Source organism: Mus pahari, chromosome X (assembly GCF_900095145.1).
Source record: "Mus pahari chromosome X, PAHARI_EIJ_v1.1, whole genome shotgun sequence".
Classification (NCBI taxonomy): domain Eukaryota; kingdom Metazoa; phylum Chordata; class Mammalia; order Rodentia; family Muridae; genus Mus; species Mus pahari.
The window spans coordinates 134,471,655-134,481,324 of NC_034613.1; positions in this window are offsets into that span (position 1 = coordinate 134,471,655).

The window sequence follows — 9,670 nt, forward strand, 5'->3', positions numbered from 1 at the left end:
CATTTCAGGATAAAATACATATTTGATAAGAATAACCTCATGTATATGTATAGACTAACAAAATTACATTAATAAACATTTACATATGACTGAGTCACTGACTGATTCACAGAATGCATAAAGCCTATTAAATCAAATCCAAAGATGAGTTATTAGGAGAAAATTCTATTAAAGGCCAGGGCTGTGGTAAAGACATCAACAACTAACTAACACCCTGAACATTCAATAGGAAGTCCACTTCTTTACCTGACAAGTACTGAACAAAGGATTATATTATGATGTTCTAGACTCAGAATCATATAGTTATAATCTTGACAAATAAATAAATAAGTGCAGGATTGGAATGTTTCCTCCAGTCCTAACAATCAGGACTCAATATTATTGTCTTGAAAGGGACAGAATTGAGAAAAAAAATTACATTAGACATGCATGATTATCAGTAGGACTTAAGCACAGTAGAAATGATTTTGAGATGAAAACGACAGTTCATATGCAACCGTAGAAGCTATAAAGTCCTTCATTTCTTATATTCCCATTATCTTTGCATTCCATTTATATTATAGCAACATTAGTGCTTCTTTTGGCTCCAGCAAGTCCAACCACTTTGAATTGTATTACATAACCTTTCTTCCTAGCTGATTTCTTTCAAATATTGCCCTCAGTATATGAGAAGAATGTAATCTAGTCTACCTATTTCACTTGCTTCTTTGAAATATATCTTGAGGATATTTGCATGTCTAGAACATTCACTTACTTAGTGAAATAGTTCATTTGTCAACAGAGATGCAAACAGTGTTGTTATGAATACTTCCACCTAATGGCATCCATTGCATACTGTGATATTAACATAGTCATACTCTTAAGTGAAATGCATCCAGAAACCCCATTGTTTTTCATAAACACAATGACACAGAAATACTATCTTGTTCTGTTTTAATATTTGCTGAGATATAGTTAGCAAATATAAAGAGCAGTGACACATGCATGGCTTACAATTGAGATACTTTAATGATCATTCATTAATTCAATAGGAATTTATGGAGGCCTCCTAGGGCTAAGATACTACACTGAGCACAGTGGGAGAAACAGATATAGATAATACAAGTCTTTCCATAAAGAAATTATACACTTAGGGAGAGATAGGGAATTGAAAACAGGAATAGAACACAGTACAGGTATAACTCATATAGCACTTTGATACTTTCCCTTATTAAAGTACAATGGTAAAGTTCATGAAAAAAATCTAAAGGGCTGAAGAAGAGAAATAATAACTAAGTTGAATGTAGTGGAGAAGTAAAGATAATTAGGAAGTTGAAGTGTTTAGCACTTTGGAATGTAGATAGGAATCTAAAATTGTATACATTATTATAGGGGAGAGAATATTCAAGACCTTTGAGTAAATGTGAAGACTACTTAGAAAAACACAGAATACACATAGAACAGACAAAGGGAGGGAAGATATATGTTAAGTCCAAAAATTAAGAACTTTATTCCAGAGTTAAAATTTGAATAAAATATGCACTGTGTATTGACACATCTCAACCATATAAAATGCCTGGGAAGATGAGCTAAAACTTTAAACTTTCACATTAATTTTAAGTGAATAAATTTACTCTCTGTGTCTCTGTGTCTTTCTTCTGACTGTCTTCTCTATCTTTCTATCTCTCTCTCTCCCTACCCCTCTGTGTGTGTGTTTAAATCAAATTTGAACTTCAACTTGAAAGAATGATTAAATAGAATGAGGAAAACAAACATTAGAGACAAGTTTAAAGTCAACTTTTATGAATTTTTACTTTTATTGCTAATATTAAAAAGATGGCATTCTTGAGTTTGTGTTTTAAAGACAGAATATTATGAATCTGTTTGGGCCACCATAACAAAATTGTAGGTACTTTGGATTGGGTAGATTTAATTAGAATAACTTATTAGTCCTTTTATTTTTACAGCATTCAAAGCTTGAAGTCAGGTATCAGGGTGCTGATAGGGTTGGGTTTGAAGGAGGACTTTCATCTTGGTTTGCAGGTTGAGGTATCTTTTTGTTGTATTCTTAAATGGTAAAACTTGAGATCATGATATCATGTTCTTTGGGCATCATCTGGACATAAAATCTCATATGGACATTAATTACACAATGGATACCCTATCTCATGTACTCACATAAACCTATACCACCATAACAGGCTTTAATAACTCAATATATAACCTTGTTGAGGGAATACAGGGAGGATTTAGTCCATATTATGTATAAAGTGATAATTGTACTAAGCCTATAGTGACAGTTATATTGAAATGTTCCCATGAGTTCCTAAAATATTGACTTGAAATGATTTTTGAATGGTATTCTGTATCTCTCTTGAAAAACTCCTTCCTGTTTTAGCAAATCTTTTCTCTTACATTGCTCTTCTTATTTTGCTGTTTGTCTTCCCATCAGCCTAAGAACATATCCTCAAATAAATAATGTAAGGCTTCTCTCTGAGGGGGCAGCTTCTTCAGAATACATAGCTTAGGAAAGTAGTATATTACCCCTTTCACCTATATTTCAAACATGGACGATCTTATTTCATAATGGAAATTTGATTTTGAAATTTATATTATACTAAGTTAAGGACTTTTGCTAGGAACATTAACAGTGACAAAGAAAGTCAAAATCAGAAGATATGATTAATACCTGAAAGAATAATCTTAAGTTTACAGATGGATATCTTATATTTATCTGTGTCCGGAAATCATGTGAGGAGCTTACAAGATGACTGATGGCAGTGTCTTCCAGCAATTGGGATTTAATTGGTCTTGGTTAAAGCCTGAGCACTGAAAACAATTCTTTATGAGTTTCTTTGTCCAGAGACATATCTGGCATCCACTGGTGTGCATGAAAGATGAGTGAACTCTGGCCTATTGGACAAGTCTGATTTATTTCCTATCCATGGTTCTATAGCCCACAAACTAAAAGAAAAAAAATAGTTGTTATACCTCAAATATTGGAAAAAATGCAACAATGACTGAGAAATACTTTAAAAAATGTTCAACCTCCTTAATCATTAGGGAGATGCAAATCTAAACTACTGTGAGATTTCCTCTTATACCAATCAGAATATCAGTGACTAATGAAAAAAATGAAAGCTCATGTTGGCAAAGATATATGGTAAGGAGGACACTTATCTATTGCTGGTGGGAACGCAAACTTGTACAGCCACTACAGACACTGGTGTGGTGGTTCATTAGGAAGCTAGGAATAGATCTACCTCGAGATCCAGCTATACCACTTTTGGTTGTATACTAAAAGGTCTCTACATCCTATTACATAGATACTCATACAAGTTCATTGCTGCTCTATTGATAATAACCAGAGATTGAAAACAGCTTAGATGTTCAGCAACTGATGAAGGGAGAATGAAAATGTTGTTTATTTACATAATGAAATATTATTCAACTACTGAAAATGAAATCATTAAATTTTCAGATAACTGGATGAAGCTAAAAATAATCATCCTGAGTAAGGTAACCCAGACCTCCAAAAGACAATTGTGTTATATGTGGCTATAATTTTTTAAAACTTTAGTATGCATGCTATGGTCTGTACTACTACAGAGGTTAGATATCAAGTAAGGGAGGGAAAGAGAAAGAACCTCTGCTCACAAGTAGAAAACAGAATATATACTTATGGAGAGATGGGATGGAAGGACTAGAGTCAGAGGATTACATGGGGAGGAGGATAGAAGAAAGGGATAATGGAGTGAGTATTGGGAGGGACAACTAAAACTTAGGGTAACATGAGGGGTCATATGGAAACTTACTACTATATAAACTTCCTAAAATATGTATATAAGTGGTATCACCAAACTTTGGGAAAGACAATATCCCAACCTGATATCGTTCATCACTAAGTGAAATCTCCAGTGCTAGGAATGAATGGATTACATGTAATTGAGTCCTTGGCCAACAGGGGCCTATGAAAACCCCCAAACTTCTCAGGCTATTGCCAAAGCTCTTGGTTGCTCTTTGAAAACTGATGATATATATATATATATATATATATATATANATATATATATATATATATATATATATATATATATATATATATATATATTAAGTGGCCTTAAAAGACTGTAAACTCTGGAGAAAGAGACAGTAATGATCTTTACATTTGATTGTAAAGTTAAGCATTAGCTTATATATTCAGTCCCATTAAGCTTACTATATATTCTCTATATATTCCTGCTCTACATTCATAGCTTTTCTGCATAAAATAAAACCTATAAACCAATATAAACAATTTCTGCAAAGCCGAAAATGGGGAGTCTTATCTAGCATGGTACACCATGCCTGTACTCATATACTTTAACTTTTAACAGCTCAATGTCAAAGCTTTCTACAACACATTCACAGTGATTTTTTTGTTTGTTTTGTTTTCTAGCTTTTAGCAGAGGTAGTAGAGGGGGTGTGAGAAATAGACAAGTAGTGTTTATAAATCTTTTATTTGTGTGGTTTGTATTTATTGCTCTATCTCCTTTTTGTGAGTAAACTATAGGAACAGGCATACAGTTTGTTTGGCCTTTGTTTGTATAAGGAATGAAGTCATCCTAGGTAAACAACAAATGCTCTCAGTGTTACCAGTAATGAAATAAAGTCATGCCTGCTCAATCAGTAGTGTGGACTAAGTGGATCCCATTACTTTTTAGAAGCCATTGGAAATCATTGCACACTGGTATGCTAGTGCAGAAACTATTCTTTACTCCACAGCACCCTTCTATTTATGTCACTGTTTATGACAAATCAGAAAATAAATTTCTAGTCCAGCTTCCATCATGGGCAATCATCTAATTAGTTTTAAAACTGTACCTATAGTGCTAATTGGATGTAATATGTGTTCTGCAATTCATATGAAAACAGTAATGCAAAGAGGCTTAAAGGGTTGGCTGAAGAAGCAGGGTCAAAGGAAAGAGTTACAAATACAAATATCCCCACTGGGAAAACATGTACATAGCAAGGGATTTCATTGTTACATTGTTTAGCTCCAAAGTTCCTAGAGTTCTTTTAAACAGATAGCCTTCTGCATTCACACTAGGCAATCAGGGGCATACAATAGTCCATTTGTTTGTAAATAAGTGATTGGCAGTGACTGATAGGATGATAAAACTGGTAGGTTTCTAATATGGTGTTTAAACACTTATTAAAGTGGTATAAGAACTTCATGTACAAGATAATCCCTTGGAAAAGCCATGCTTTCTCATTTGGATAGTCCAGCCTGCTTGGGAAAGCTGCCTTAACTTTAGAGACGAGTTTTGGCTAAATATACTCAAGCTTTAAAATTTAAATTTCTTTCTTTTCTGAAAAGGGTGAATGTTACAAAGTGGTAAAAACTTAAAAATACCCCATTTCTCTTGAGTTATGAAATGGTTGCCCTACTTCACCTATAACATTTTGAAAGTGGGTCGAAGGGGTGCCATAAGGAAATACTTCTCTCTTTGTTAAAACAGAATCCAGGACCAAGGTTTAGCCTGCAAAGTGAATCTCCCTGCTGTGGGTATGGTAGGAAAGAGGATGGCTCAGTGGCCTGATGTATTTACTGAACATCATCCTCCCTTTGTGTCCTTTGGCATGGTCACACTGATGCTGGGTCTGTGCGGCTTTCTTCTTATAACTCCTACCTAAGTATTGGTTTATTTGCATTATAGAGACATTTTCTACTATAGAACAGCCTAAATATACTGTAAGGTATGAAGAATGTGAAGAGTTTGATTTTCAAAGCTCTTACACTGACAGAACAAATCTTCTCTCACATCTCTTAATCCCCTGACCTCTTGTTCTTTCAACTCTGTTCTACTTTTCTCTGCCTTCCTTCACCAAAGGGGTTCCAGAAACTGACTGTAGATGATACTAGGCTCCTATTTCAGATTTTCCCTCCAGAGCTGAAATTGTCACTCTCCACCGCTGTTGTTGGTCCTTACTTCATCTCAAGACATTGCCTTTGGACAAAGGTCTTGGCTCAACTAAAGTTGCACACTTCTTTCATGGATAGTCAGTGTCTATTGATATATGGGTAAAATGTACAGGTACAAAGTTTGGTCCCTTATTTTGGATCTGGATAATTCTGGAGGGACATCTTTAGTCTAATATGGTCTTATAGGAATGGCCAAGGATCTTCTTGAAACTAAACAACAGACTGGTTTCTCCCACCACTTAAACTGTTTTCTTTACTCTATGACTAATGGTGTTCTTGAGAGAATTCTCCATTTCTCCTGCACAAATCTATGTGTGAGTCTTTTCCCAGGGGAAACTAATTTGGGCCGTATGTGTTTCTTTTCTGCAAGCAATCCATGGCACTAGCACTAGGCTTCTTTTATCTAATAGAATGAGAAAAGGAAGAGGAATAGATGGGAGGGTAGGAGTTGGGAGTTGACAGGGAGAGCTTGGGAGGAGAGGAAGGAGGGGAAACTTCTGTTAGAATGTAAAATAGGTAAGTTAGTAAGTAAGTAAATAAATAAATAAAATTCAAAACTTGATATGGGTTACCAAGGTGACAGTAATAAACAATTGCCTCAGGGTCTTGAATGAAATTCTTTTGTTGTAATCTACTCTGACCTATTTTCTCTATACTTTCATTGAAAACTTAGGATTGCCCCCAAACACATAAAAACCATAAAACAGACATAAACTCAGGAAGAAAATTTGGTGACTATCATATTATTTTACCATTCTACTCTCAATTTTTTGTTGTTTAAAAAAATGAAATATTGAAAATACATCTCAACTCTTCCATTCTAAATCTTCCCATTCCATTCTTTTCTGCATTTTTGCAAAAGGAACTGAATCATATAATAAAGATATAAAATTTAACATAATAATCTTATGATTTTGTTCCTATGTTGTCCCATTTGCTAGAAGCAAAAAAAAAAAAAAATTAAAAAAAAAGAAGTAGAAGAAATGCTTAGTGGTATGTAGAAATAGAATTTCTAAATACTGGTTGCTGACATATCTGTAGCATCAGAGATAAAAGTGAGATATGTAACTGAAGTTCTGAATTCTGAGTGATGATTCAATAACAGCCAGAGCATGTGATTTAAGGTGGTAATATTTGATAGAGGTGTTGATGGGACTGGAATTTAGTAGTGATAATAATAATGAAAGTGAAAAGTCCTAACTCCCAACATTCATTCACCAAATATATTATGTACCGTGAGCCAGGTGATGATTGACCTCTGGTCATAAGGAAGATAAAACAATGGGGCAATTAAAAGGTAGACTGATAAAGGAAGGCTTTTATGAGAACCCATTATTGGGGTATTTAGTCTAACCTTAAGAAATGAGGAAGTCTTCCCTCAGAAGGTACCTTGTACATAGAATTTGAAAGGATAATGAACTGTCTAGGAGTAAAAGATGATCTAGGAAAAAAAAAACTGGTACTCTAGGAGGATAGCAAAGCATGGAGAAAGTCATGAGAATAAGGTAACATCCTATTTGAACCATTTCAAGGATAACCAGTTTACTATTGTACTCAAACAGATGAAACTAATTTTAACACAGATGATAAATGGAATAGCAGAGTTGAGATAAGCTACACACCAGGAGTTTAGAGCAAACAATAATTTGCATTTATCAGTAATTTATAAAAGCAACAAATAAAACCTCTTGCTACAGTTATTCATATGCAATTAATGTTCTCCATAATAATTATTAGCACACCCCATAGAATGCCTCCTGGTTATTAGTATCCTGTTTTTAATACCTAATTCCACAAAACACATGCATCCCTCAAGCCTATACTTTTTCAGCCAATATTTCCTGTGGTGAAATTTTATTTCTTGTCCCCCAAACCCAATTCAACACTATTAACAAAAGAATGTGTTCCAAGTTCCTTTGGCATGGTAAAACTCAGTCTTGGATAACACATTGGAATCAATAATAATGCTCAGAACCACACCTCATGATTGAGTTAGTTTGTCTGAAGTGAATTCTGAGTTTAGGAACTATTGAGTTCTTAAGTTTATTCTAATATTCAGTCAAAGTTAAATTATAGAGGTGATCAGAAGCTTGGGTACATGCATTGATATTTTAAGAAATGAGATACTCTTGTTGTGCCCTCTGTATTGAGGTGTGTGTATGTGTGTGTTTGTGTGTTTGTGTGTGTGTGTGTGTGTGTGTGTGTTGGTGCTTTGGAAAAAAAACAACTCATTTTAAAGCTTCATAAATTGGTGATCACCAATATATGTAAATATATATATATTTTCTGTGTTAAAATTGGTTGGGAATTTTTCAGTTCTCTCTTTTCCCCCATCAGACTTATAGATATGTTGCTTAATATCAGGGATGAGAAATACATCACTAGACAATTTCATTGTTGATCAAATATCATATACTTGAAAATCAGAGTTATAGCATGACATTTATGTATGATGTAATTTTGTTCCTGGGACCATGATGAACAAAGCACAAAAATAGATCAATCATAAGCTAATATCACACGTTTAAGAGATAGTAAATATAAGATTATGAGACTGCCAACAGAGTAGTAAACAGAACTATTTAACCTTAGAATCCTGAGTGGTAGATTATAGGCATGTGTTCCACAATTAGCTCATACTATACTTTATATGACCCACTGCTCTATAAGATTATTTACCCCAAACATCAGAACAAACATTTAGTAATGTGCTGTGCCATGTTGTGATGGCCAGAATGTTGGTAGATAATATCTTTTTAGATCCACTGTAAACTTATAGTTCCATAATTATATACACAGTTTGTTACTGATTAAAACATTATCATATGACACATGTTATAATAAAGACCTACATGGATAATTGGAAACTTGAGAATGGAATATTATGATAGGCAATAGATGTCTATATTGATTTAAGGAAAAGAATAGTCTGAGTCTGATTCCTCTACCTGTTTTGCCTTGTTAGCATACAAGGTGCACAAGCTAATTTTCATCCCCAGGGACTTGGTGGTACTCAGGGAAGGTATACTTCTTAGTGGACAACAAGAGTGTAAATTATACTTGGCTTGTATAATCAATATGGTTGCATTATTTCCGACATGCTAGAAAAGTGAAGACATTATTCTACAGCAGTAATAATTTTCAAGGAGTATGGACTCCTCAGTGGCCAACTGGGGTTGCACAGGAGTGTGGGTCTGACTCTGAGTGTTCTTTCCCTTCTTCCTTCTTGTTTATATAGATTTTCTTTATGAAACAGAAAATAGAGGAAGTTACTGGAAGGCATATTAATATGCAAGCTGGTTTTGTAGTGAGAAACATTAGTTCATTCTCCTGACAATTCAATGGCCACCCTTTCAAATTCTCCTATTCAGAAATGAGGAAGCTGGAGTACTAAGTAGTCACTTCCTGTTCCTCAATGATTGAGAGTATCTCCAGGGGCATGGGTTATTCAGCACTCTTTGCATTTCTGGACATAAACAAATATGATACAGAGGCTTGAAAATGCTATCAGGCAGAATGAAATAGAAGAAAGCAACTGCATGGCTGCAAATTGACCAGTGAAGCTTGAGGATAAATAGTTCTACTTTTAACACATACTTCAAATTTAGGCGCCTACCTGGAGGGCTTTTTACTTTAGTCATTTATGCACATTTTAAAAACAAGTGGTCCTGGTAATACATACACATACATATCCATCATATACATACACACATATACACACACACA